The sequence below is a fragment of the Rhinoderma darwinii genome, assembly GCF_050947455.1.
Source record: "Rhinoderma darwinii isolate aRhiDar2 chromosome 2 unlocalized genomic scaffold, aRhiDar2.hap1 SUPER_2_unloc_6, whole genome shotgun sequence".
NCBI classification, from domain to species: domain Eukaryota; kingdom Metazoa; phylum Chordata; class Amphibia; order Anura; family Rhinodermatidae; genus Rhinoderma; species Rhinoderma darwinii.
Genome location: NW_027461729.1, coordinates 148130 through 175252, shown reverse-complemented (window position 1 = coordinate 175252; position 27123 = coordinate 148130). Strand labels below are relative to the sequence as shown.

The 27123-nt window shown below is 46.7% G+C and overlaps 16 non-coding genes across 16 annotated transcripts; all 16 read right to left on the bottom strand.

The window, feature by feature from the left end:
* Nucleotides 1-1095: 1095 nt before the first annotated feature.
* On the bottom strand, nucleotides 1096-1286 carry LOC142681634 (U2 spliceosomal RNA). The gene has a single exon (XR_012853520.1). It is a non-coding gene; the product is annotated as a U2 spliceosomal RNA (small nuclear RNA).
* A 1269-nt stretch (nucleotides 1287-2555) lies between these two features.
* Nucleotides 2556-2746, bottom strand: LOC142681678 (U2 spliceosomal RNA). The gene has a single exon (XR_012853560.1). It is a non-coding gene; the product is annotated as a U2 spliceosomal RNA (small nuclear RNA).
* A 1278-nt stretch (nucleotides 2747-4024) lies between these two features.
* Nucleotides 4025-4215, bottom strand: LOC142681514 (U2 spliceosomal RNA). Its single transcript, XR_012853412.1, has one exon. It is a non-coding gene; the product is annotated as a U2 spliceosomal RNA (small nuclear RNA).
* Nucleotides 4216-5337: 1122 nt separating this feature from the next.
* On the bottom strand, nucleotides 5338-5528 carry LOC142681512 (U2 spliceosomal RNA). The gene has a single exon (XR_012853410.1). It is a non-coding gene; the product is annotated as a U2 spliceosomal RNA (small nuclear RNA).
* Nucleotides 5529-6794: 1266 nt separating this feature from the next.
* On the bottom strand, nucleotides 6795-6985 carry LOC142681511 (U2 spliceosomal RNA). Its single transcript, XR_012853409.1, has one exon. It is a non-coding gene; the product is annotated as a U2 spliceosomal RNA (small nuclear RNA).
* A 1266-nt stretch (nucleotides 6986-8251) lies between these two features.
* Nucleotides 8252-8442, bottom strand: LOC142681510 (U2 spliceosomal RNA). The gene has a single exon (XR_012853408.1). It is a non-coding gene; the product is annotated as a U2 spliceosomal RNA (small nuclear RNA).
* A 1275-nt stretch (nucleotides 8443-9717) lies between these two features.
* On the bottom strand, nucleotides 9718-9908 carry LOC142681655 (U2 spliceosomal RNA). Its single transcript, XR_012853539.1, has one exon. It is a non-coding gene; the product is annotated as a U2 spliceosomal RNA (small nuclear RNA).
* A 1272-nt stretch (nucleotides 9909-11180) lies between these two features.
* LOC142681844 (U2 spliceosomal RNA) lies at nucleotides 11181-11371 on the bottom strand. The gene has a single exon (XR_012853685.1). It is a non-coding gene; the product is annotated as a U2 spliceosomal RNA (small nuclear RNA).
* Nucleotides 11372-12479: 1108 nt separating this feature from the next.
* LOC142681509 (U2 spliceosomal RNA) lies at nucleotides 12480-12670 on the bottom strand. Its single transcript, XR_012853407.1, has one exon. It is a non-coding gene; the product is annotated as a U2 spliceosomal RNA (small nuclear RNA).
* Nucleotides 12671-13797: 1127 nt separating this feature from the next.
* On the bottom strand, nucleotides 13798-13988 carry LOC142681749 (U2 spliceosomal RNA). The gene has a single exon (XR_012853624.1). It is a non-coding gene; the product is annotated as a U2 spliceosomal RNA (small nuclear RNA).
* A 1128-nt stretch (nucleotides 13989-15116) lies between these two features.
* Nucleotides 15117-15307, bottom strand: LOC142681508 (U2 spliceosomal RNA). The gene has a single exon (XR_012853406.1). It is a non-coding gene; the product is annotated as a U2 spliceosomal RNA (small nuclear RNA).
* A 1116-nt stretch (nucleotides 15308-16423) lies between these two features.
* LOC142681507 (U2 spliceosomal RNA) lies at nucleotides 16424-16614 on the bottom strand. The gene has a single exon (XR_012853405.1). It is a non-coding gene; the product is annotated as a U2 spliceosomal RNA (small nuclear RNA).
* A 751-nt stretch (nucleotides 16615-17365) lies between these two features.
* Nucleotides 17366-17556, bottom strand: LOC142681505 (U2 spliceosomal RNA). The gene has a single exon (XR_012853404.1). It is a non-coding gene; the product is annotated as a U2 spliceosomal RNA (small nuclear RNA).
* A 1120-nt stretch (nucleotides 17557-18676) lies between these two features.
* Nucleotides 18677-18867, bottom strand: LOC142681504 (U2 spliceosomal RNA). Its single transcript, XR_012853403.1, has one exon. It is a non-coding gene; the product is annotated as a U2 spliceosomal RNA (small nuclear RNA).
* A 1119-nt stretch (nucleotides 18868-19986) lies between these two features.
* Nucleotides 19987-20177, bottom strand: LOC142681721 (U2 spliceosomal RNA). Its single transcript, XR_012853598.1, has one exon. It is a non-coding gene; the product is annotated as a U2 spliceosomal RNA (small nuclear RNA).
* Nucleotides 20178-21298: 1121 nt separating this feature from the next.
* Nucleotides 21299-21484, bottom strand: LOC142681756 (U2 spliceosomal RNA). Its single transcript, XR_012853630.1, has one exon. It is a non-coding gene; the product is annotated as a U2 spliceosomal RNA (small nuclear RNA).
* Between the last annotated feature and the right edge of the window lie 5639 nt (nucleotides 21485-27123).

The window sequence follows — 27123 nt, the reverse complement described above, 5'->3', positions numbered from 1 at the left end:
TTTGCTTGCACCACAATGCAGTGCTGAAAGAGGAGGAATCGACATAAAAACGCCTTCCTGGCAACGCCCAAATGCCCTCCTGCCGTGCAAACACTGGCAGCAGCAGCAGCAGCAGCAGCAGTAAGTGCATGCCCACTGCCACCCCTTCTCCTTTCACACCTTGTATCAGCTTTAATCCAGTCCAGTGCTGCCTGCTGAGCAGCACTGACCAACACTGCCTGGGCCCAGGCTTTTATCTCTGAGGCCCCATTATGATGTCAGAAAGCTGGCTCTGGCTCCTGAGGTCTCCACTATGACACGTGCAAAGTTCCGTCTGAACTTTATATAAGACGGTGCGGCTCAGTCAGTCACTCAGTGTTGCCTGAGAGGGCAACACTGCAACAGCCGGCCCCCAGGCTGTCTTTTTTTTGCACAGCTAGTTGCCTCCAGGAGGCCACAAGAGGGAGACAAGGGACTGCAAAATGGAAAATAGGCATCCACCAACTTTACAGACAACTTGTTCTCCTTGCTCCTACAACCTCCATCCTTGCACAGTTTGTTATTCTTCCAGGTAACATAGTAACAAATCCAAATTGCTGCTCTCTTTGTAGGCAAGCAAGGGTTTGTTGCAACTGCAATTCTTACTTCTTCTTGAAATGTAGGGACCACAGTACATTCCATCACATCCATCTAGTGTACACAGGTAGGTCCATTGTTACGGGCGGGCGGGCGGGCTGGCTGCTTTAATGGCTGTTTGCTGTTCCCCTACTCCTCTCCACTATTTGACTATGGTGCTGCATCAATCAGTGGCTGGCTCAGGTGCAGCTCTTTAACCTACCTAGGAGGGAGGGCGGAGAGAAGACAAGGAAGGTGAATGAGCTGTTCCAATGTGAAATGCCGGAAACACAGAAACACAGACGACACAAAACAAGAGGTGGCAATGTATTAATTAATTGCATTTAATAAATTAGCTCATTATCACACATGACTGTACAAATGCATTGTCCAACAGGTGTTGAAATAATGGGATTAAAAGGGGAGATCCCATCCGAAAGACAAAAACAATGGCAAACACAAAAAGCACTTTTGGAATCTGATTTTAGTAAACACATAAGGAAAGGGTGCACCGGTCCTGGAAATACTGCAATACCAGGTCAATGCGTGGAGTGGACAGAGCAAGCTCTATTTCCATCTCCCTGTACTAAAAATCCATTTAATATATGGTCCCCAGATAGGGGACGTATCAGATATTAAACTGATAAGAACAGATACTACACTTGATCTTAGCCAAAAGGCCGAGAAGCGATAACCCGAACGGGCCGCGCGTTGACCGAGCCTGCCCAATACTGCTGTTCACCCCTTGCAGCGATTCAGCCTACTCCTAGGCAATTCCATGGGGCCCTGCAGGCTCACACACACTCACAGCTACTAAGCGGGAGGTGAATAAAGGCCGGAGAGGAAGCAAGACAGGATTTGCTTCTTTTGCTTGCACCACAATGCAGTGCTGAAAGAGGAGGAATCGACATAAAAACGCCTTCCTGGCAACGCCCAAATGCCCTCCTGCCGTGCAAACACTGGCAGCAGCAGCAGCAGCAGCAGCAGTAAGTGCATGCCCACTGCCACCCCTTCTCCTTTCACACCTTGTATCAGCTTTAATCCAGTCCAGTGCTGCCTGCTGAGCAGCACTGACCAACACTGCCTGGGCCCAGGCTTTTATCTCTGAGGCCCCATTATGATGTCAGAAAGCTGGCTCTGGCTCCTGAGGTCTCCACTATGACACGTGCAAAGTTCCGTCTGAACTTTATATAAGACGGTGCGGCTCAGTCAGTCACTCAGTGTTGCCTGAGAGGGCAACACTGCAACAGCCGGCCCCCAGGCTGTCTTTTTTTTGCACAGCTAGTTGCCTCCAGGAGGCCACAAGAGGGAGACAAGGGACTGCAAAATGGAAAATAGGCATCCACCAACTTTACAGACAACTTGTTCTCCTTGCTCCTACAACCTCCATCCTTGCACAGTTTGTTATTCTTCCAGGTAACATAGTAACAAATCCAAATTGCTGCTCTCTTTGTAGGCAAGCAAGGGTTTGTTGCAACTGCAATTCTTACTTCTTCTTGAAATGTAGGGACCACAGTACATTCCATCACATCCATCTAGTGTACACAGGTAGGTCCATTGTGACGGGCGGGCGGGCGGGCTGGCTGCTTTAATGGCTGTTTGTTGTTCCCCTACTCCACTCCACTATTTGACTATGGTGCTGCATCAATCAGTGGCTGGCTCAGGTGCAGCTCTTTAACCTACCTAGGAGGGAGGGCGGAGAGAAGACAAGGAAGGTGAATGAGCTGTTCCAATGTGAAATGCCGGAAACACAGAAACACAGACGACACAAAACAAGAGGTGGCAATGTATTAATTAATTGCATTTAATAAATTAGCTCATTATCACACATGACTGTACAAATGCATTGTCCAACAGGTGTTGAAATAATGGGATTAAAAGGGGAGATCCCATCCGAAAGACAAAAACAATGGCAAACACAAAAAGCACTTTTGGAATCTGATTTTAGTAAACACATAAGGAAAGGGTGCACCGGTCCTGGAAATACTGCAATACCAGGTCAATGCGTGGAGTGGACAGAGCAAGCTCTATTTCCATCTCCCTGTACTAAAAATCCATTTAATATATGGTCCCCAGATAAGGGACGTATCAGATATTAAACTGATAAGAACAGATACTACACTTGATCTTAGCCAAAAGGCCGAGAAGCGATAACCCGAACGGGCCGCGCGTTGACCAAGCCTGCCCAATACTGCTGTTCACCCCTTGCAGCGATTCAGCCTACTCCTAGGCAATTCCATGGGGCCCTGCAGGCTCACACACACTCACAGCTACTAAGCGGGAGGTGAATAAAGGCCGGAGAGGAAGCAAGACAGGATTTGCTTCTTTTGCTTGCACCACAATGCAGTGCTGAAAGAGGAGGAATCGACATAAAAACGCCTTCCTGGCAACGCCCAAATGCCCTCCTGCCGTGCAAACACTGGCAGCAGCAGCAGCAGCAGCAGCAGCAGCAGCAGTAAGTGCATGCCCACTGCCACCCCTTCTCCTTTCACACCTTGTATCAGCTTTAATCCAGTCCAGTGCTGCCTGCTGAGCAGCACTGACCAACACTGCCTGGGCCCAGGCTTTTATCTCTGAGGCCCCATTATGATGTCAGAAAGCTGGCTCTGGCTCCTGAGGTCTCCACTATGACACGTGCAAAGTTCCGTCTGAACTTTATATAAGACGGTGCGGCTCAGTCAGTCACTCAGTGTTGCCTGAGAGGGCAACACTGCAACAGCCGGCCCCCAGGCTGTCTTTTTTTTGCACAGCTAGTTGCCTCCAGGAGGCCACAAGAGGGAGACAAGGGACTGCAAAATGGAAAATAGGCATCCACCAACTTTACAGACAACTTGTTCTCCTTGCTCCTACAACCTCCATCCTTGCACAGTTTGTTATTCTTCCAGGTAACATAGTAACAAATCCAAATTGCTGCTCTCTTTGTAGGCAAGCAAGGGTTTGTTGCAACTGCAATTCTTACTTCTTCTTGAAATGTAGGGACCACAGTACATTCCATCACATCCATCTAGTGTACACAGGTAGGTCCATTGTGACGGGCGGGCGGGCGGGCTGGCTGCTTTAATGGCTGTTTGCTGTTCCCCTACTCCACTCCACTATTTGACTATGGTGCTGCATCAATCAGTGGCTGGCTCAGGTGCAGCTCTTTAACCTACCTAGGAGGGAGGGCGGAGAGAAGACAAGGAAGGTGAATGAGCTGCTCCAATGTGAAATGCCGGAAACACAGAAACACAGACGACACAAAACAAGAGGTGGCAATGTATTAATTAATTGCATTTAATAAATTAGCTCATTATCACACATGACTGTACAAATGCATTGTCCAACAGGTGTTGAAATAATGGGATTAAAAGGGGAGATCCCATCCGAAAGACAAAAACAATGGCAAACACAAAAAGCACTTTTGGAATCTGATTTTAGTAAACACATAAGGAAAGGGTGCACCGGTCCTGGAAATACTGCAATACCAGGTCAATGCGTGGAGTGGACAGAGCAAGCTCTATTTCCATCTCCCTGTTCTAAAAATCCATTTAATATATGGTCCCCAGATAGGGGACGTATCAGATATTAAACTGATAAGAACAGATACTACACTTGATCTTAGCCAAAAGGCCGAGAAGCGATAACCCGAACGTGCCGTGCGTTTTGCTTCTTTTGCTTGCACCACAATGCAGTGCTGAAAGAGGAGGAATCGACATAAAAACGCCTTCCTGGCAACGCCCAAATGCCCTCCTGCCGTGCACACACTGGCAGCAGCAGCAGCAGCAGCAGTAAGTGCATGCCCACTGCCACCCCTTCTCCTTTCACACCTTGTATCAGCTTTAATCCAGTCCAGTGCTGCCTGCTGAGCAGCACTGACCAACACTGCCTGGGCCCAGGCTTTTATCTCTGAGGCCCCATTATGATGTCAGAAAGCTGGCTCTGGCTCCTGAGGTCTCCACTATGACATGTGCAAAGTTCCGTCTGAACTTTATATAAGACGGTGCGGCTCAGTCAGTCACTCAGTGTTGCCTGAGAGGGCAACACTGCAACAGCCGGCCCCCAGGCTGTCTTTTTTTTTGCACAGCTAGTTGCCTCCAGGAGGCCACAAGAGGGAGACAAGGGACTGCAAAATGGAAAATAGGCATCCACCAACTTTACAGACAACTTGTTCTCCTTGCTCCTACAACCTCCATCCTTTCACAGTTTGTTATTCTTCCAGGTAACATAGTAACAAATCCAAATTACTGCTCTCTTTGTAGGCAAGCAAGGGTTTGTTGCAACTGCAATTCTTACTTCTTCTTGAAATGTAGGGACCACAGTACATTCCATCACATCCATCTAGTGTACACAGGTAGGTCCATTGTGACGGGCGGGCGGGCGGGCTGGCTGCTTTAATGGCTGTTTGCTGTTCCCCTACTCCACTCCACTATTTGACTATGGTGCTGCATCAATCAGTGGCTGGCTCAGGTGCAGCTCTTTAACTTACCTAGGAGGGAGGGCGGAGAGAAGACAAGGAAGGTGAATGAGCTGTTCCAATGTGAAATGCCGGAAACACAGAAACACAGACGAAACAAAACAAGAGGTGGCAATGTATTAATTAATTGCATTTAATAAATTAGCTCATTATCACACATGACTGTACAAATGCATTGTCCAACAGGTGTTGAAATAATGGGATTAAAAGGGGAGATCCCATCCGAAAGACAAAAACAATGGCAAACACAAAAAGCACTTTTGGAATCTGATTTTAGTAAACACATAAGGAAAGGGTGCACCGGTCCTGGAAATACTGCAATACCAGGTCAATGCGTGGAGTGGACAGAGCAAGCTCTATTTCCATCTCCCTGTTCTAAAAATCCATTTAATATATGGTCCCCAGATAGGGGACGTATCAGATATTAAACTGATAAGAACAGATACTACACTTGATCTTAGCCAAAAGGCCGAGAAGCGATAACCCGAACGGGCCGCGCGTTGACCGAGCCTGCCCAATACTGCTGTTCACCCCTTGCAGCGATTCAGCCTACTCCTAGGCAATTCCATGGGGCCCTGCAGGCTCACACACACTCACAGCTACTAAGCGGGAGGTGAATAAAGGCCGGAGAGGAAGCAAGACAGGATTTGCTTCTTTTGCTTGCACCACAATGCAGTGCTGAAAGAGGAGGAATCGACATAAAAACGCCTTCCTGGCAAGGCCCAAATGCCCTCCTGCCGTGCAAACACTGGCAGCAGCAGCAGCAGCAGCAGTAAGTGCATGCCCACTGCCACCCCTTCTCCTTTCACACCTTGTATCAGCTTTAATCCAGTCCAGTGCTGCCTGCTGAGCAGCACTGACCAACACTGCCTGGGCCCAGGCTTTTATCTCTGAGGCCCCATTATGATGTCAGAAAGCTGGCTCTGGCTCCTGAGGTCTCCACTATGACACGTGCAAAGTTCCGTCTGAACTTTATATAAGACGGTGCGGCTCAGTCAGTCACTCAGTGTTGCCTGAGAGGGCAACACTGCAACAGCCGGCCCCCAGGCTGTCTTTTTTTTGCACAGCTAGTTGCCTCCAGGAGGCCACAAGAGGGAGACAAGGGACTGCAAAATGGAAAATAGGCATCCACCAACTTTACAGACAACTTGTTCTCCTTGCTCCTACAACCTCCATCCTTGCACAGTTTGTTATTCTTCCAGGTAACATAGTAACAAATCCAAATTGCTGCTCTCTTTGTAGGCAAGCAAGGGTTTGTTGCAACTGCAATTCTTACTTCTTCTTGAAATGTAGGGACCACAGTACATTCCATCACATCCATCTAGTGTACACAGGTAGGTCCATTGTGACGGGCGGGCGGGCGGGCTGGCTGCTTTAATGGCTGTTTGCTGTTCCCCTACTCCACTCCACTATTTGACTATGGTGCTGCATCAATCAGTGGCTGGCTCAGGTGCAGCTCTTTAACTTACCTAGGAGGGAGGGCGGAGAGAAGACAAGGAAGGTGAATGAGCTGTTCCAATGTGAAATGCCGGAAACACAGAAACACAGACGAAACAAAACAAGAGGTGGCAATGTATTAATTAATTGCATTTAATAAATTAGCTCATTATCACACATGACTGTACAAATGCATTGTCCAACAGGTGTTGAAATAATGGGATTAAAAGGGGAGATCCCATCCGAAAGACAAAAACAATGGCAAACACAAAAAGCACTTTTGGAATCTGATTTTAGTAAACACATAAGGAAAGGGTGCACCGGTCCTGGAAATACTGCAATACCAGGTCAATGCGTGGAGTGGACAGAGCAAGCTCTATTTCCATCTCCCTGTTCTAAAAATCCATTTAATATATGGTCCCCAGATAGGGGACGTATCAGATATTAAACTGATAAGAACAGATACTACACTTGATCTTAGCCAAAAGGCCGAGAAGCGATAACCCGAACGGGCCGCGCGTTGACCGAGCCTGCCCAATACTGCTGTTCACCCCTTGCAGCGATTCAGCCTACTCCTAGGCAATTCCATGGGGCCCTGCAGGCTCACACACACTCACAGCTACTAAGCGGGAGGTGAATAAAGGCCGGAGAGGAAGCAAGACAGGATTTGCTTCTTTTGCTTGCACCACAATGCAGTGCTGAAAGAGGAGGAATCGACATAAAAACGCCTTCCTGGCAACGCCCAAATGCCCTCCTGCCGTGCAAACACTGGCAGCAGCAGCAGCAGCAGCAGTAAGTGCATGCCCACTGCCACCCCTTCTCCTTTCACACCTTGTATCAGCTTTAATCCAGTCCAGTGCTGCCTGCTGAGCAGCACTGACCAACACTGCCTGGGCCCAGGCTTTTATCTCTGAGGCCCCATTATGATGTCAGAAAGCTGGCTCTGGCTCCTGAGGTCTCCACTATGACACGTGCAAAGTTCCGTCTGAACTTTATATAAGACGGTGCGGCTCAGTCAGTCACTCAGTGTTGCCTGAGAGGGCAACACTGCAACAGCCGGCCCCCAGGCTGTCTTTTTTTTGCACAGCTAGTTGCCTCCAGGAGGCCACAAGAGGGAGACAAGGGACTGCAAAATGGAAAATAGGCATCCACCAACTTTACAGACAACTTGTTCTCCTTGCTCCTACAACCTCCATCCTTGCACAGTTTGTTATTCTTCCAGGTAACATAGTAACAAATCCAAATTGCTGCTCTCTTTGTAGGCAAGCAAGGGTTTGTTGCAACTGCAATTCTTACTTCTTCTTGAAATGTAGGGACCACAGTACATTCCATCACATCCATCTAGTGTACACAGGTAGGTCCATTGTGACGGGCGGGCGGGCGGGCTGGCTGCTTTAATGGCTGTTTGCTGTTCCCCTACTCCACTCCACTATTTGACTATGGTGCTGCATCAATCAGTGGCTGGCTCAGGTGCAGCTCTTTAACCTACCTAGGAGGGAGGGCGGAGAGAAGACAAGGAAGGTGAATGAGCTGTTCCAATGTGAAATGCCGGAAACACAGAAACACAGACAACACAAAACAAGAGGTGGCAATGTATTAATTAATTGCATTTAATAAATTAGCTCATTATCACACATGACTGTACAAATGCATTGTCCAACAGGTGTTGAAATAATGGGATTAAAAGGGGAGATCCCATCCGAAAGACAAAAACAATGGCAAACACAAAAAGCACTTTTGGAATCTGATTTTAGTAAACACATAAGGAAAGGGTGCACCGGTCCTGGAAATACTGCAATACCAGGTCAATGCGTGGAGTGGACAGAGCAAGCTCTATTTCCATCTCCCTGTTCTAAAAATCCATTTAATATATGGTCCCCAGATAGGGGACGTATCAGATATTAAACTGATAAGAACAGATACTACACTTGATCTTAGCCAAAAGGCCGAGAAGCGATAACCCGAACGGGCCGCGCGTTGACCGAGCCTGCCCAATACTGCTGTTCACCCCTTGCAGCGATTCAGCCTACTCCTAGGCAATTCCATGGGGCCCTGCAGGCTCACACACACTCACAGCTACTAAGCGGGAGGTGAATAAAGGCCGGAGAGGAAGCAAGACAGGATTTGCTTCTTTTGCTTGCACCACAATGCAGTGCTGAAAGAGGAGGAATCGACATAAAAACGCCTTCCTGGCAACGCCCAAATGCCCTCCTGCCGTGCAAACACTGGCAGCAGCAGCAGCAGCAGCAGCAGCAGCAGTAAGTGCATGCCCACTGCCACCCCTTCTCCTTTCACACCTTGTATCAGCTTTAATCCAGTCCAGTGCTGCCTGCTGAGCAGCACTGACCAACACTGCCTGGGCCCAGGCTTTTATCTCTGAGGCCCCATTATGATGTCAGAAAGCTGGCTCTGGCTCCTGAGGTCTCCACTATGACACGTGCAAAGTTCCGTCTGAACTTTATATAAGACGGTGCGGCTCAGTCAGTCACTCAGTGTTGCCTGAGAGGGCAACACTGCAACAGCCGGCCCCCAGGCTGTCTTTTTTTTGCACAGCTAGTTGCCTCCAGGAGGCCACAAGAGGGAGACAAGGGACTGCAAAATGGAAAATAGGCATTCACCAACTTTACAGACAACTTGTTCTCCTTGCTCCTACAACCTCCATCCTTGCACAGTTTGTTATTCTTCCAGGTAACATAGTAACAAATCCAAATTGCTGCTCTCTTTGTAGGCAAGCAAGGGTTTGTTGCAACTGCAATTCTTACTTCTTCTTGAAATGTAGGGACCACAGTACATTCCATCACATCCATCTAGTGTACACAGGTAGGTCCATTGTGACGGGCGGGCGGGCGGGCTGGCTGCTTTAATGGCTGTTTGCTGTTCCCCTACTCCACTCCACTATTTGACTATGGTGCTGCATCAATCAGTGGCTGGCTCAGGTGCAGCTCTTTAACCTACCTAGGAGGGAGGGCGGAGAGAAGACAAGGAAGGTGAATGAGCTGTTCCAATGTGAAATGCCGGAAACACAGAAACACAGACGACACAAAACAAGAGGTGGCAATGTATTAATTAATTGCATTTAATAAATTAGCTCATTATCACACATGACTGTACAAATGCATTGTCCAACAGGTGTTGAAATAATGGGATTAAAAGGGGAGATCCCATCCGAAAGACAAAAACAATGGCAAACACAAAAAGCACTTTTGGAATCTGATTTTAGTAAACACATAAGGAAAGGGTGCACCGGTCCTGGAAATACTGCAATACCAGGTCAATGCGTGGAGTGGACAGAGCAAGCTCTATTTCCATCTCCCTGTTCTAAAAATCCATTTAATATATGGTCCCCAGATAGGGGACGTATCAGATATTAAACTGATAAGAACAGATACTACACTTGATCTTAGCCAAAAGGCTGAGAAGCGATAACCCGAACGTGCCGCGCGTTGACCGAGCCTGCCCAATACTGCTGTTCACCCCTTGCAGCGATTCAGCCTACTCCTAGGCAATTCCATGGGGCCCTGCAGGCTCACACACACTCACAGCTACGCGGGAGGTGAATAAAGGCCGGAGAGGAAGCAAGACAGGATTTGCTTCTTTTGCTTGCACCACAATGCAGTGCTGAAAGAGGAGGAATCGACATAAAAACGCCTTCCTGGCAACGCCCAAATGCCCTCCTGCCGTGCAAACACTGGCAGCAGCAGCAGCAGCAGCAGCAGCAGCAGTAAGTGCATGCCCACTGCCACCCCTTCTCCTTTCACACCTTGTATCAGCTTTAATCCAGTCCAGTGCTGCCTGCTGAGCAGCACTGACCAACACTGCCTGGGCCCAGGCTTTTATCTCTGAGGCCCCATTATGATGTCAGAAAGCTGGCTCTGGCTCCTGAGGTCTCCACTATGACACGTGCAAAGTTCCGTCTGAACATTATATAAGACGGTGCGGCTCAGTCAGTCACTCAGTGTTGCCTGAGAGGGCAACACTGCAACAGCCGGCCCCCAGGCTGTCTTTTTTTTGCACAGCTAGTTGCCACCAGGAGGCCACAAGAGGGAGACAAGGGACTGCAAAATGGAAAATAGGCATCCACCAACTTTACAGACAACTTGTTCTCCTTGCTCCTACAACCTCCATCCTTGCACAGTTTGTTATTCTTCCAGGTAACATAGTAACAAATCCAAATTGCTGCTCTCTTTGTAGGCAAGCAAGGGTTTGTTGCAACTGCAATTCTTACTTCTTCTTGAAATGTAGGGACCACAGTACATTCCATCACATCCATCTAGTGTACACAGGTAGGTCCATTGTGACGGGCGGGCGGGCGGGCTGGCTGCTTTAATGGCTGTTTGCTGTTCCCCTACTCCACTCCACTATTTGACTATGGTGCTGCATCAATCAGTGGCTGGCTCAGATGCAGCTCTTTAACCTACCTAGGAGGGAGGGCGGAGAGAAGACAAGGAAGGTGAATGAGCTGTTCCAATGTGAAATGCCGGAAACACAGAAACACAGACGACACAAAACAAGAGGTGGCAATGTATTAATTAATTGCATTTAATAAATTAGCTCATTATCACACATGACTGTACAAATGCATTGTCCAACAGGTGTTGAAATAATGGGATTAAAAGGGGAGATCCCATCCGAAAGACAAAAACAATGGCAAACACAAAAAGCACTTTTGGAATCTGATTTTAGTAAACACATAAGGAAAGGGTGCACCGCTCCTGGAAATACTGCAATACCAGGTCAATGCGTGGAGTGGACAGAGCAAGCTCTATTTCCATCTCCCTGTTCTAAAAATCCATTTAATATATGGTCCCCAGATAGGGGACATATCAGATATTAAACTGATAAGAACAGATACTACACTTGATCTTAGCCAAAAGGCCGAGAAGCGATAACCCGAACGTGCCGCGCGTTTTGCTTCTTTTGCTTGCACCACAATGCAGTGCTGAAAGAGGAGGAATCAACATAAAAACGCATTCCTGGCAACGCCCAAATGCCCTCCTGCCGTGCAAACACTGGCAGCAGCAGGAGCAGCAGCAGCAGTAAGTGCATGCCCACTGCCACCCCTTCTCCTTTCACACCTTGTATCAGCTTTAATCCAGTCCAGTGCTGCCTGCTGAGCAGCACTGACCAACACTGCCTGGGCCCAGGCTTTTATCTCTGAGGCCCCATTATGATGTCAGAAAGCTGGCTCTGGCTCCTGAGGTCTCCACTATGACACGTGCAAAGTTCCGTCTGAACTTTATATAAGACGGTGCGGCTCAGTCAGTCACTCAGTGTTGCCTGAGAGGGCAACAATGCAACAGCCGGCCCCCAGGCTGTCTTTTTTTTGCACAGCTAGTTGCCTCCAGGAGGCCACAAGAGGGAGACAAGGGACTGCAAAATGGAAAATAGGCATCCACCAACTTTACAGACAACTTGTTCTCCTTGCTCCTACAACCTCCATCCTTGCACAGTTTGTTATTCTTCCAGGTAACATAGTAACAAATCCAAATTGCTGCTCTCTTTGTAGGCAAGCAAGGGTTTGTTGCAACTGCAATTCTTACTTCTTCTTGAAATGTAGGGACCACAGTACATTCCATCACATCCATCTAGTGTACACAGGTAGGTCCATTGTAACGGGCGGGCGGGCTGCTTTAATGGCTGTTTGCTGTTCCCCTACTCCACTCCACTATTTGACTATGGTGCTGCATCAATCAGTGGCTGGCTCAGGTGCAGCTCTTTAACCTACCTAGGAGGGAGGGCGGAGAGAAGACAAGGAAGGTGAATGAGCTGTTCCAATGTGAAATGCCGGAAACACAGACGACACAAAACAAGAGGTGGCAATGTATTAATTAATTGCATTTAATAAATTAGCTCATTATCACACATGACTGTACAAATGCATTGTCCAACAGGTGTTGAAATAATGGGATTAAAAGGGGAGATCCCATCCGAAAGACAAAAACAATGGCAAACACAAAAAGCACTTTTGGAATCTGATTTTAGTAAACACATAAGGAAAGGGTGCACCGGTCCTGGAAATACTGCAATACCAGGTCAATGCGTGGAGTGGACAGAGCAAGCTCTATTTCCATCTCCCTGTTCTAAAAATCCATTTAATATATGGTCCCCAGATAGGGGACGTATCAGATATTAAACTGATAAGAACAGATACTACACTTGATCTTAGCCAAAAGGCCGAGAAGCGATAACCCGAACGTGCCGCGCGTTTTGCTTCTTTTGCTTGCACCACAATGCAGTGCTGAAAGAGGAGGAATCGACATAAAAACGCCTTCCTGGCAACGCCCAAATGCCCTCCTGCCGTGCAAACACTGGCAGCAGCAGCAGCAGCAGTAAGTGCATGCCCACTGCCACCCCTTCTCCTTTCACACCTTGTATCAGCTTTAATCCAGTCCAGTGCTGCCTGCTGAGCAGCACTGACCAACACTGCCTGGGCCCAGGCTTTTATCTCTGAGGCCCCATTATGATGTCAGAAAGCTGGCTCTGGCTCCTGAGGTCTCCACTATGACACGTGCAAAGTTCCGTCTGAACTTTATATAAGACGGTGCGGCTCAGTCAGTCACTCAGTGTTGCCTGAGAGGGCAACACTGCAACAGCCGGCCCCCAGGCTGTCTTTTTTTTGCACAGCTAGTTGCCTCCAGGAGGCCACAAGAGGGAGACAAGGGACTGCAAAATGGAAAATAGGCATCCACCAACTTTACAGACAACTTGTTCTCCTTGCTCCTACAACCTCCATCCTTGCACAGTTTGTTATTCTTCCAGGTAACATAGTAACAAATCCAAATTGCTGCTCTCTTTGTAGGCAAGCAAGGGTTTGTTGCAACTGCAATTCTTACTTCTTCTTGAAATGTAGGGACCACAGTACATTCCATCACATCCATCTAGTGTACACAGGTAGGTCCATTGTGACGGGCGGGCGGGCGGGCGGGCGGGCTGGCTGCTTTAATGGCTGTTTGCTGTTCCCCTACTCCACTCCACTATTTGACTATGGTGCTGCATCAATCAGTGGCTGGCTCAGGTGCAGCTCTTTAACCTACCTAGGAGGGAGGGCGGTAGAGAAGACAAGGAAGGTGAATGAGCTGTTCCAATGTGAAATGCCGGAAACACAGAAACACAGACGACACAAAACAAGAGGTGGCAATGTATTAATTAATTGCATTTAATAAATTAGCTCATTATCACACATGACTGTACAAATGCATTGTCCAACAGGTGTTGAAATAATGGGATTAAAAGGGGAGATCCCATCCGAAAGACAAAAACAATGGCAAACACAAAAAGCACTTTTGGAATCTGATTTTAGTAAACACATAAGGAAAGGGTGCACCGGTCCTGGAAATACTGCAATACCAGGTCAATGCGTGGAGTGGACAGAGCAAGCTCTATTTCCATCTCCCTGTTCTAAAAATCCATTTAATATATGGTCCCAAGATAGGGGACGTATTAGATATTAAACTGATAAGAACAGATACTACACTTGATCTTAGCCAAAAGGCCGAGAAGCGATAACCCGAACGTGCCGCGCGTTTTGCTTCTTTTGCTTGCACCACAATGCAGTGCTGAAAGAGGAGGAATCGACATAAAAACGCCTTCCTGGCAACGCCCAAATGCCCTCCTGCCGTGCAAACACTGGCAGCAGCAGCAGCAGCAGCAGCAGTAAGTGCATGCCCACTGCCACCCCTTCTCCTTTCACACCTTGTATCAGCTTTAATCCAGTCCAGTGCTGCCTGCTGAGCAGCACTGACCAACACTGCCTGGGCCCAGGCTTTTATCTCTGAGGCCCCATTATGATGTCAGAAAGCTGGCTCTGGCTCCTGAGGTCTCCACTATGACACGTGCAAAGTTCCGTCTGAACTTTATATAAGACGGTACGGCTCAGTCAGTCACTCAGTGTTGCCTGAGAGGGCAACACTGCAACAGCCGGCCCCCAGGTTGTCTTTTTTTTGCACAGCTAGTTGCCTCCAGGAGGCCACAAGAGGGAGACAAGGGACTGCAAAATGGAAAATAGGCATCCACCAACTTTACAGACAACTTGTTCTCCTTGCTCCTACAACCTCCATCCTTGCACAGTTTGTTATTCTTCCAGGTAACATAGTAACAAATCCAAATTGCTGCTCTCTTTGTAGGCAAGCAAGGGTTTGTTGCAACTGCAATTCTTACTTCTTCTTGAAATGTAGGGACCACAGTACATTCCATCACATCCATCTAGTGTACACAGGTAGGTCCATTGTGACGGGCGGGCGGGCGGGCGGGCTGGCTGCTTTAATGTCTGTTTGCTGTTCCCCTACTCCACTCCACTATTTGACTATGGTGCTGCATCAATCAGTGGCTGGCTCAGGTGCAGCTCTTTAACCTACCTAGGAGGGAGGGCGGAGAGAAGACAAGGAAGGTGAATGAGCTGTTCCAATGTGAAATGCCGGAAACACAGAAACACAGACGACACAAAACAAGAGGTGGCAATGTATTAATTAATTGCATTTAATAAATTAGCTCATTATCACACATGACTGTACAAATGCATTGTCCAACAGGTGTTGAAATAATGGGATTAAAAGGGGAGATCCCATCCGAAAGACAAAAACAATGGCAAACACAAAAAGCACTTTTGGAATCTGATTTTAGTAAACACATAAGGAAAGGGTGCACCGGTCCTGGAAATACTGCAATACCAGGTCAATGCGTGGAGTGGACAGAGCAAGCTCTATTTCCATCTCCCTGTTCTAAAAATCCATTTAATATATGGTCCCCAGATAGGGGACGTATCAGATATTAAACTGATAAGAACAGATACTACACTTGATCTTAGCCAAAAGGCCGAGAAGCGATAACCCGAACGTGCCGCGCGTTTTGCTTCTTTTGCTTGCACCACAATGCAGTGCTGAAAGAGGAGGAATCGACATAAAAACGCCTTCCTGGCAACGCCCAAATGCCCTCCTGCCGTGCAAACACTGGCAGCAGCAGCAGCAGCAGCAGCAGTAAGTGCATGCCCACTGCCACCCCTTCTCCTTTCACACCTTGTATCAGCTTTAATCCAGTCCAGTGCTGCCTGCTGAGCAGCACTGACCAACACTGCCTGGGCCCAGGCTTTTATCTCTGAGGCCCCATTATGATGTCAGAAAGCTGGCTCTGGCTCCTGAGGTCTCCACTATGACACGTGCAAAGTTCCGTCTGAACTTTATATAAGACGGTGCGGCTCAGTCAGTCACTCAGTGTTGCCTGAGAGGGCAACACTGCAACAGCCGGCCCCCAGGCTGTCTTTTTTTTGCACAGCTAGTTGCCTCCAGGAGGCCACAAGAGGGAGACAAGGGACTGCAAAATGGAAAATAGGCATCCACCAACTTTACAGACAACTTGTTCTCCTTGCTCCTACAACCTCCATCCTTGCACAGTTTGTTATTCTTCCAGGTAACATAGTAACAAATCCAAATTGCTGCTCTCTTTGTAGGCAAGCAAGGGTTTGTTGCAACTGCAATTCTTACTTCTTCTTGAAATGTAGGGACCACAGTACATTCCATCACATCCATCTAGTGTACACAGGTAGGTCCATTGTGACGGGCGGGCGGGCTGCTTTAATGGCTGTTTGCTGTTCCCCTACTCCACTCCACTATTTGACTATGGTGCTGCATCAATCAGTGGCTGGCTCAGGTGCAGCTCTTTAACCTACCTAGGAGGGAGGGCGGAGAGAAGACAAGGAAGGTGAATGAGCTGTTCCAATGTGAAATGCCGGAAACACAGAAACACAGACGACACAAAACAAGAGGTGGCAATGTATTAATTAATTGTATTTAATAAATTAGCTCATTATCACACATGACTGTACAAATGCATTGTCCAACAGGTGTTGAAATAATGGGATTAAAAGGGGAGATCCCATCCGAAAGACAAAAACAATGGCAAACACAAAAAGCACTTTTGGAATCTGATTTTAGTAAACACATAAGGAAAGGGTGCACCGGTCCTGGAAATACTGCAATACCAGGTCAATGCGTGGAGTGGACAGAGCAAGCTCTATTTCCATCTCCCTGTTCTAAAAATCCATTTAATATATGGTCCCCAGATAGGGGACGTATCAGATATTAAACTGATAAGAACAGATACTACACTTGATCTTAGCCAAAAGGCCGAGAAGCGATAACCCGAACGTGCCGCGCGTTTTGCTTCTTTTGCTTGCACCACAATGCAGTGCTGAAAGAGGAGGAATCGACATAAAAACGCCTTCCTGGCAACGCCCAAATGCCCTCCTGCCGTGCAAACACTGGCAGCAGCAGCAGCAGCAGTAAGTGCATGCCCACTGCCACCCCTTCTCCTTTCACACCTTGTATCAGCTTTAATCCAGTCCAGTGCTGCCTGCTGAGCAGCACTGACCAACACTGCCTGGGCCCAGGCTTTTATCTCTGAGGCCCCATTATGATGTCAGAAAGCTGGCTCTGGCTCCTGAGGTCTCCACTATGTACACATCTAGTGTACACAGGTAGGTCCATTGTGACGGGCGGGCGGGCGGGCTGGCTGCTTTAATGGCTGTTTGCTGTTCCCCTACTCCACTCCACTATTTGACTATGGTGCTGCATCAATCAGTGGCTGGCTCAGGTGCAGCTCTTTAACCTACCTAGGAGGGAGGGCGGAGAGAAGACAAGGAAGGTGAATGAGCTGTTCCAATGTGAAATGCCGGAAACACAGAAACACAGACGACACAAAACAAGAGGTGGCAATGTATTAATTAATTGCATTTAATAAATTAGCTCATTATCACACATGACTGTACAAATGCATTGTCCAACAGGTGTTGAAATAATGGGATTAAAAGGGGAGATCCCATCCGAAAGACAAAAACAATGGCAAACACAAAAAGCACTTTTGGAATCTGATTTTAGTAAACACATAAGGAAAGGGTGCACCGGTCCTGGAAATACTGCAATACCAGGTCAATGCGTGGAGTGGACAGAGCAAGCTCTATTTCCATCTCCCTGTTCTAAAAATCCATTTAATATATGGTCCCCAGATAGGGGACGTATCAGATATTAAACTGATAAGAACAGATACTACACTTGATCTTAGCCAAAAGGCCGAGAAGCGATAACCCGAACGTGCCGCGCGTTTTGCTTCTTTTGCTTGCACCACAATGCAGTGCTGAAAGAGGAGGAATCGACATAAAAACGCCTTCCTGGCAACGCCCAAATGCCCTCCTGCCGTGCAAACACTGGCAGCAGCAGCAGCAGCAGCAGCAGTAAGTGCATGCCCACTGCCACCCCTTCTCCTTTCACACCTTGTATCAGCTTTAATCCAGTCCAGTGCTGCCAGCTGAGCAGCACTGACCAACACTGCCTGGGCCCAGGCTTTTATCTCTGAGGCCCCATTATGATGTCAGAAAGCTGGCTCTGGCTCCTGAGGTCTCCACTATGACACGTGCAAAGTTCCGTCTGAACTTTATATAAGACGGTGCGGCTCAGTCAGTCACTCAGTGTTGCCTGAGAGGGCAACACTGCAACAGCCGGCCCCCAGGCTGTCTTTTTTTTGCACAGCTAGTTGCCTCCAGGAGGCCACAAGAGGGAGACAAGGGACTGCAAAATGGAAAATAGGCATCCACCAACTTTACAGACAACTTGTTCTCCTTGCTCCTACAACCTCCATCCTTGCACAGTTTGTTATTCTTCCAGGTAACATAGTAACAAATCCAAATTGCTGCTCTCTTTGTAGGCAAGCAAGGGTTTGTTGCAACTGCAATTCTTACTTCTTCTTGAAATGTAGGGACCACAGTACATTCCATCACATCCATCTAGTGTACACAGGTAGGTCCATTGTGACGGGCGGGCGGGCTGGCTGCTTTAATGGCTGTTTGCTGTTCCCCTACTCCACTCCACTATTTGACTATGGTGCTGCATCAATCAGTGGCTGGCTCAGGTGCAGCTCTTTAACCTACCTAGGAGGGAGGGCGGAGAGAAGACAAGGAAGGTGAATGAGCTGTTCCAATGTGAAATGCCGGAAACACAGAAACACAGACGACACAAAACAAGAGGTGGCAATGTATTAATTAATTGCATTTAATAAATTAGCTCATTATCACACATGACTGTACAAATGCATTGTCCAACAGGTGTTGAAATAATGGGATTAAAAGGGGAGATCCCATCCGAAAGACAAAAACAATGGCAAACACAAAAAGCACTTTTGGAATCTGATTTTAGTAAACACATAAGGAAAGGGTGCACCGGTCCTGGAAATACTGCAATACCAGGTCAATGCGTGGAGTGGACAGAGCAAGCTCTATTTCCATCTCCCTGTTCTAAAAATCCATTTAATATATGGTCCCCAGATAGGGGACGTATCAGATATTAAACTGATAAGAACAGATACTACACTTGATCTTAGCCAAAAGGCCGAGAAGCGATAACCCGAACGTGCCGCACGTTTTGCTTCTTTTGCTTGCACCACAATGCAGTGCTGAAAGAGGAGGAATCGACATAAAAACGCCTTCCTGGCAACGCCCAAATGCCCTCCTGCCGTGCAAACACTGGCAGCAGCAGCAGCAGCAGCAGCAGCAGTAAGTGCATGCCCACTGCCACCCCTTCTCCTTTCACACCTTGTATCAGCTTTAATCCAGTCCAGTGCTGCCTGCTGAGCAGCACTGACCAACACTGCCTGGGCCCAGGCTTTTATCTCTGAGGCCCCATTATGATGTCAGAAAGCTGGCTCTGGCTCCTGAGGTCTCCACTATGACACGTGCAAAGTTCCGTCTGAACTTTATATAAGACGGTGCGGCTCAGTCAGTCACTCAGTGTTGCCTGAGAGGGCAACACTGCAACAGCCGGCCCCCAGGCTGTCTTTTTTTTGCACAGCTAGTTGCCTCCAGGAGGCCACAAGAGGGAGACAAGGGACTGCAAAATGGAAAATAGGCATCCACCAACTTTACAGACAACTTGTTCTCCTTGCTCCTACAACCTCCATCCTTGCACAGTTTGTTATTCTTCCAGGTAACATAGTAACAAATCCAAATTGCTGCTCTCTTTGTAGGCAAGCAAGGGTTTGTTGCAACTGCAATTATTACTTCTTCTTGAAATGTAGGGACCACAGTACATTCCATCACATCCATCTAGTGTACACAGGTAGGTCCATTGTAACGGGCGGGCGGGCTGCTTTAATGGCTGTTTGCTGTTCCCCTACTCCACTCCACTATTTGACTATGGTGCTGCATCAATCAGTGGCTGGCTCAGGTGCAGCTCTTTAACCTACCTAGGAGGGAGGGCGGAGAGAAGACAAGGAAGGTGAATGAGCTGTTCCAATGTGAAATGCCGGAAACACAGAAACACAGACGACACAAAACAAGAGGTGGCAATGTATTAATTAATTGCATTTAATAAATTAGCTCATTATCACACATGACTGTACAAATGCATTGTCCAACAGGTGTTGAAATAATGGGATTAAAAGGGGAGATCCCATCCGAAAGACAAAAACAATGGCAAACACAAAAAGCACTTTTGGAATCTGATTTTAGTAAACACATAAGGAAAGGGTGCACCGGTCCTGGAAATACTGCAATACCAGGTCAATGCGTGGAGTGGACAGAGCAAGCTCTATTTCCATCTCCCTGTTCTAAAAATCCATTTAATATATGGTCCCCAGATATGGGACGTATCAGATATTAAACTGATAAGAACAGATACTACACTTGATCTTAGCCAAAAGGCCGAGAAGCGATAACCCGAACGTGCCGCGCGTTTTGCTTCTTTTGCTTGCACCACAATGCAGTGCTGAAAGAGGAGGAATCGACATAAAAACGCCTTCCTGGCAACGCCCAAATGCCCTCCTGCCGTGCAAACACTGGCAGCAGCAGCAGTAAGTGCATGCCCACTGCCACCCCTTCTCCTTTCACACCTTGTATCAGCTTTAATCCAGTCCAGTGCTGCCTGCTGAGCAGCACTGACCAACACTGCCTGGGCCCAGGCTTTTATCTCTGAGGCCCCATTATGATGTCAGAAAGCTGGCTCTGGCTCCTGAGGTCTCCACTATGACACGTGCAAAGTTCCGTCTGAACTTTATATAAGACGGTGCGGCTCAGTCAGTCACTCAGTGTTGCCTGAGAGGGCAACACTGCAACAGCCGGCCCCCAGGCTGTCTTTTTTTTGCACAGCTAGTTGCCTCCAGGAGGCCACAAGAGGGAGACAAGGGACTGCAAAATGGAAAATAGGCATCCACCAACTTTACAGACAACTTGTTCTCCTTGCTCCTACAACCTCCATCCTTGCACAGTTTGTTATTCTTCCAGGTAACATAGTAACAAATCCAAATTGCTGCTCTCTTTGTAGGCAAGCAAGGGTTTGTTGCAACTGCAATTCTTACTTCTTCTTGAAATGTAGGGACCACAGTACATTCCATCACATCCATCTAGTGTACACAGGTAGGTCCATTGTGACGGGCGGGCGGGCGGGCGGGCGGGCTGGCTGCTTTAATGGCTGTTTGCTGTTCCCCTACTCCACTCCACTATTTGACTATGGTGCTGCATCAATCAGTGGCTGGCTCAGGTGCAGCTCTTTAACCTACCTAGGAGGGAGGGCGGTAGAGAAGACAAGGAAGGTGAATGAGCTGTTCCAATGTGAAATGCCGGAAACACAGAAACACAGACGACACAAAACAAGAGGTGGCAATGTATTAATTAATTGCATTTAATAAATTAGCTCATTATCACACATGACTGTACAAATGCATTGTCCAACAGGTGTTGAAATAATGGGATTAAAAGGGGAGATCCCATCCGAAAGACAAAAACAATGGCAAACACAAAAAGCACTTTTGGAATCTGATTTTAGTAAACACATAAGGAAAGGGTGCACCGGTCCTGGAAATACTGCAATACCAGGTCAATGCGTGGAGTGGACAGAGCAAGCTCTATTTCCATCTCCCTGTTCTAAAAATCCATTTAATATATGGTCCCCAGATAGGGGACGTATCAGATATTAAACTGATAAGAACAGATTTTTGAGTTGACTACCCCAACAAAGGAGGTAACCGTTTATTTAAAATTTTGAACAGATTTACAGAAAATCAATACGTTTTTACAAAAGAAATTTACATAAATTTACAACCATGGTTTAATACAAATAAATACAAATTGTCATATAAAACAATTTATAAAAGGGCACTTGGTGGCATCATATTATGGAACTCCATTCACTTAAAAACCATTTTCTACATAAAACAGGAGAGAGTTTTTTATCTAAAAGAAAATATTTGTACATTTCATTAAGACAAATGGCTAAAACATCTTCCACAGCTAAAACTTCATGCTTAAATAATAAAATGTTTCTGGCCGCCCACAGAGCTGCTTTTACGCAGTTGGTGATCTTCCATGCCATCATTTTTCGAGTCTGTGTTGGGCATTCCAGGCATCCATATAAAACGCCATCACTTGTGTATCTCCGAAGTCCTGTAATCTTCTGTACCAAGGGGAGGATTCTTGTCCATATCGATTTCGCGTAAAAACATTCCCAGAATAGGTGGTAGACTGTCTCGTCATCTCTACATCCTCCCCTTGGACACGCAGCCGAGTTGGTCAGTCCCCTTCGATGCTGGAATGCCCGGCATGGAAGACACTCGTGGGCACAGCTCCAGGCCAGATCTTTCTGTGGGTTAAAAAGATATTTAGCGCTCACCATCTTCCATATTTCTTTGCATTTTTGTTCATTAAAATTACTGATGGGAGCTACTAAAACATTTTCTTTTATCTTTTTTAAAATTCCTTTACTATTTTTTACTTCGTTAATATTTTTGTCTTTTAAGTTAAAAAGGTTTACAATTTTTTCTAAAATCTTATACTGGCCAGAAAGGTTAAAAGCATACGGGGAGCTTAAAACCGTGGAGAACCAACCGTTCCTCCTCATAAAATAACCTGTGTTAAAACGTATAAAATATGACCAGTAATGTTCCTTAAAAACTGCATTAAGACATAAAGTAAAAAATTTTATTAAAAGGAATGCTTTTATATCGGGGAAATCTTTCCCCCCCATTGGTTTGGGTAATATTACCTTCTCTCTCCTGAGCTTTTCCATCCTGGAGTTCCATAAAAATGTGAAACATGCTTTAATTATTTTTTTCAATAAAATCTCAGGGGGAGGGAATACCATACTTAAATATAATAAAATAGGTAAAATCACCATTTTTGTAATTAAAACCTTTCCCTCCATTGTTAACTTTCTCATGTTCCACATGCAAATTTTCTGATTAACTTTTTGTGCCACCAAGTCCCAACTGGTAAAACCATTATTTGACTCATTGAAGGAGACTCCTAAAATTTGTACAGACTCTGACACAGGGACTGGAATGTCCATTAAAACCATTTTGCCGATATTTAAGATGTTACTTTTATTAAAATTTACTAAAAAACCGGAGGAGCAACAGAATTGGTAAATCTGTTTAAAGGATTTCTGTAATGACAGGGTGTCCCTGCAAAGGACCGCGACATCGTCCATGTACCCCACCACTTTAGCCTCTAGTCCCCCCCCGCCCGGCAGGGGGACTCCGCTTATCTGCTTATCCTTTCTTAACCTGCAGAGTAGAGGCTCGATCGCACAAATAAAAAGTAGTGGGGACAAGGGACACCCCTGCTTCACTCCGGAATTTAAAAGGACATCCTGTGTCTTAAAACCCTTTACTAAAATTTTACTAGTACAATTTTCATAAAAGGCCTTCAGAGACTGTAAAAAACCTTCCGGTATACCCATTTTTTCTAAAACCTTAAAAAGATAAAAATGTGACACTCTATCGAAGGCTTTCTCAAAATCTATAGATAAAATTGCCATTTTACCTCCTCTCTCTTTCGTGTCACTGATCACATCTTTTAAAAGGTTTAAATTATCCCATATACTCCTCCCGGGTATCCCACAGACCTGATTGGAGTGTATGATCTGGCCTATCACTGCTTTTAATCTGTTCGCACATATCTTCGCCATTATTTTGTAGTCAGAGTTTAGCAAAGTGATAGGCCTCCAATTTTTAATGTCTGTTTTGTCCCCCTTTTTGTAAAGCAGGGACACCTCGCCTTTCTTCCAGGACCCCGGGAGGGCTTTTGTTCTAAAAACTTGGGTAAAAAGAGGGTGGAGATCCTCTTTTAAAATACCATAAAATATAACATAGAATTCTATAGGTATACCGTCAGGGCCAGGGACTTTACCTGTTTTAAAACTCTTTGTAGTTTCTAAAATCTCCTGTTCCGTAATATCCTGTAATAAAAACACTTGGGAAGCAGGATCTAAAACAGCATCCACCTCCTTCAATGAGTCGTTCATAAAATCAACATCAACATGTTTTGTATTAAAAAGATCCGCATAAAAACCGTGCACCTTTTTTAAAATGTTTTGGGTATTTGTTTCCCCATCTATCTCATTTAACAGGGTATGCTTATCATTTATTTTCTTGAAGAAGTACCTGGAGCAGGTCTCATTTTCTTCAAGATGTTTTACCTTAGAGCGAAAGATTATCTCCTTTCCCCTCTGCTCCAGGCACTGGGAGATTTCTTTTTTAATTTCGGTGATCTCTTTCTCCACCTGCATACCCTGTTCTCTGAACTTGTATTGGGTCTGCAGACGGGTATTTAAATTAGCATAAAATTCAAATTTTTCTTTGGCTTTCTTCATCCCAGCTTTAATAAAAAAATCTCTTATCTTTATTTTCATTTTCTCCCACCAGGAAACAATTAGCATATTGGGATGTCTTACCCGTCTGCAGCCCTTATAAAAGGTGATAAAATCGGATAAAATTTGCGGATCCTCTAAAAGGGATACGTTTAATTTCCAGGCTTTCTTCGGAGTTCTCCTTTGATCGTTCAAATTAACTTTAAAATATAAAAGTTTATGGTCAGAAAACACGTTAGAATTAAGATCACATTTAAAAGGCAGTATTTGATAAGAGCAAAAAATAAAATCAATCCTGGAGCTGCAGTTTACATTGCTCCAGGTGACGCCGTCCTCTTCAGGTAGATCCCTATTGCATTTTTTAAAAACATCAGTAAGTTTAAAATCCACTGTAATATCTTTTAAAATAGACGGGGTTTTATCATAGTTTCGACTTACTGAATTCGAGAACCGGCGTTCCCCCTTTAAAATACAATTAAAATCACCAGCTAAAATAAGTGGTTCTGAATCATTGATAAAAAGGGGTAAAATTTCTAGCATTTTTGCTCTTTCCTTCTTGTCTGTAGAACCATAAAAGTTTAAAAACTGCCATCTAACACCGTTTATAAAAGCTTTGACCATTAAAATTCTGCCTGGTAAAATTTCATAAAAACGATCAATTAAAACGTTCCCTTTGAATAAAATGGCGACACCTGCGGCTTTGGATTCATTGGACCCGGACCACACTGAAGGTCCGAGTCTCCAGTCTTCCTCATATTTTTTATAATTCATGCGGTGAGGTATGCAGCATTCCTGTAGGAAAAACACTGAGGCGGTAAAAACAGAAAGGTAGTTGAAAAGGGCAGCTCTTCTTGTCTGTGAGTGCACGCTTCTTACATTAAGGGAAAGACCACATAACTCAGCCATGAGGAAAAGGGAGAGAGACAGTCTATTTTTATCTTACCCGAGGAGGCCTCAGCAGTCCTCCGCGTCGCCAGACACCCCACTCGAGCTCTCATCATCATATTTCCTCGAGTCAAATGTACGCATCGATGAGGTTTGAGAGGAAGACCCGTCACTCAGCTGACCCCCCATACCTAAGGCGCTTCTTGAAAATGGGTCCCAGACGGACTCAACGGGTAAGATTCCGCAATCTTTGGCAGCGTCCTCCCCTTCTATAGGGGCAGGAATCGCGCTTCTGGACGTCTCAGGGACCACGCTTACCTCGGAGGCAGCTGTCCCTATATCCCCCAACTGTCTGGAAGGGGGGGGACCTTCAGTTGTCGCTTCCGGGGGCACGTCAACTGGTTTCCCTGCCTTCAACCTGGCAGGTACTCCCATCGGCACCCCCGCTGCCACCTCCGAGTACGCCCTACGTCTCTTAGTGAGCGCTGCCGCTCCGCCCGGGACCTCTGCCTCAGGTACAGGCTGACCCAGCATCTCTTGCAGGCCAGTAGGATCAGCTTCATCCGAACTATCCTGCGCCCCAGTCTCCTGGGGGGGCTCTTTCGTCCGCTGATCACTGGCTCTGCGTTTTTGTCGCCTCTGCTCTTTAGGGTCACCTGTTTGGGGGGGTCTGCTGGAGGTATCCATTTCGTCTTGCTCACCTCCTTGGGGTTCCTCTCTTTGTACGGGGGTAATCTGGCCTGCGGGCCGCTCGGGACGCCTTGGCCGGTCCTCAGGTTGTTCCAACTCCTTAGATCTGTGGGGACAAGTAGCATAGAGGTGACCAACTCGGCTGCAAAAACGGCACCTTTTCCCCAGAGGGCAAGTTTTGGTCTCGTGCTCAGAGCTGCCGCAGTTCCTACAGGTGCTGTCACAAGACTCCTTGGTGTGACCGTACTTTTGGCACTTCCTACAGAATGGAGGCATCCCTGAAAAATAAAAGTCTCCGGCCATATCACCTATTTTAAAACGTGCTGGCGGCAACATTATCCCTCCTGTAAAATTGGCATCTTTATAACATGTTACATTGAATCTCCACTTTGAGGTCCATACACCAACCTCATTCATGACTTTGCCAATACATTTCACAGTTTTAAAATAAGGGAATAAAAAGGACATCACTTCTTTTAAGTCGGCAAAAGGGCAGTACATCTTTATAACTATCATTTTAGTGATGTCCATAACGTGCTCATAAAAATCAACACCGTCCAGTCTCGGGTCATTTTTTACCGTATAAGCCGCCAGCAGATCTCGGAATACTCCATTCTGTATGAAAGTAACGTCGTATGTCCTCCTTCTTGGGTAATCCTGCACCGCCAAAATTTCTCGCTTCTGGATGTTGAAGATACCAACAAGTACGGTCTCCACCACGAATTTTAAGCCGCAGGTCGTCGCCTTCTCCTCCGATAGCACTACACGAATTGTGTTTTTAATCCGGGCATAAGCCGGTATCTCACATGGATCCTCGTCCATGGTGAGTAAGGTTTTTTGGGATCGTTACGCTACTCCTTAGTAGGCGCAACTTTGGGCGCAACTCCCCTTTTCGGTCGAAACCTACACGGGGGTATATGGATCGCAACCCGTTGCTCAGGACTAAGCCTCTCTCCCAAATAGCAGCACGGGGGTGAAGTCCAGGCGAACCTGGACGATCCCCCGAGGCCGAGAGAGAGGGTACCTGAGCACCTCCTAACCAAGACCAGGCAGCACTGACTACAAGTAATCAGAACTACACTTGATCTCAGCCAGAAGGCCGAGAAGCGATAACCCGAACGGGCCGCGCATTGACCGAGCCTGCCCAATACTGCTGTTCACCCCTTGCAGCGATTCAGCCTACTCCTAGGCAATTCCATGGGGCCCTGCAGGCTCACACACACTCACAGCTACTAAGCGGGAGGTGAATAAAGGCCGGAGAGGAAGCAAGACAGGATTTGCTTCTTTTGCTTGCACCACAATGCAGTGCTGAAAGAGGAGGAATCGACATAAAAACGCCTTCCTGGCAACGCCCAAATGCCCTCCTGCCGTGCAAACACTGGCAGCAGCAGCAGCAGCAGCAGCAGTAAGTGCATGCCCACTGCCACCCCTTCTCCTTTCACA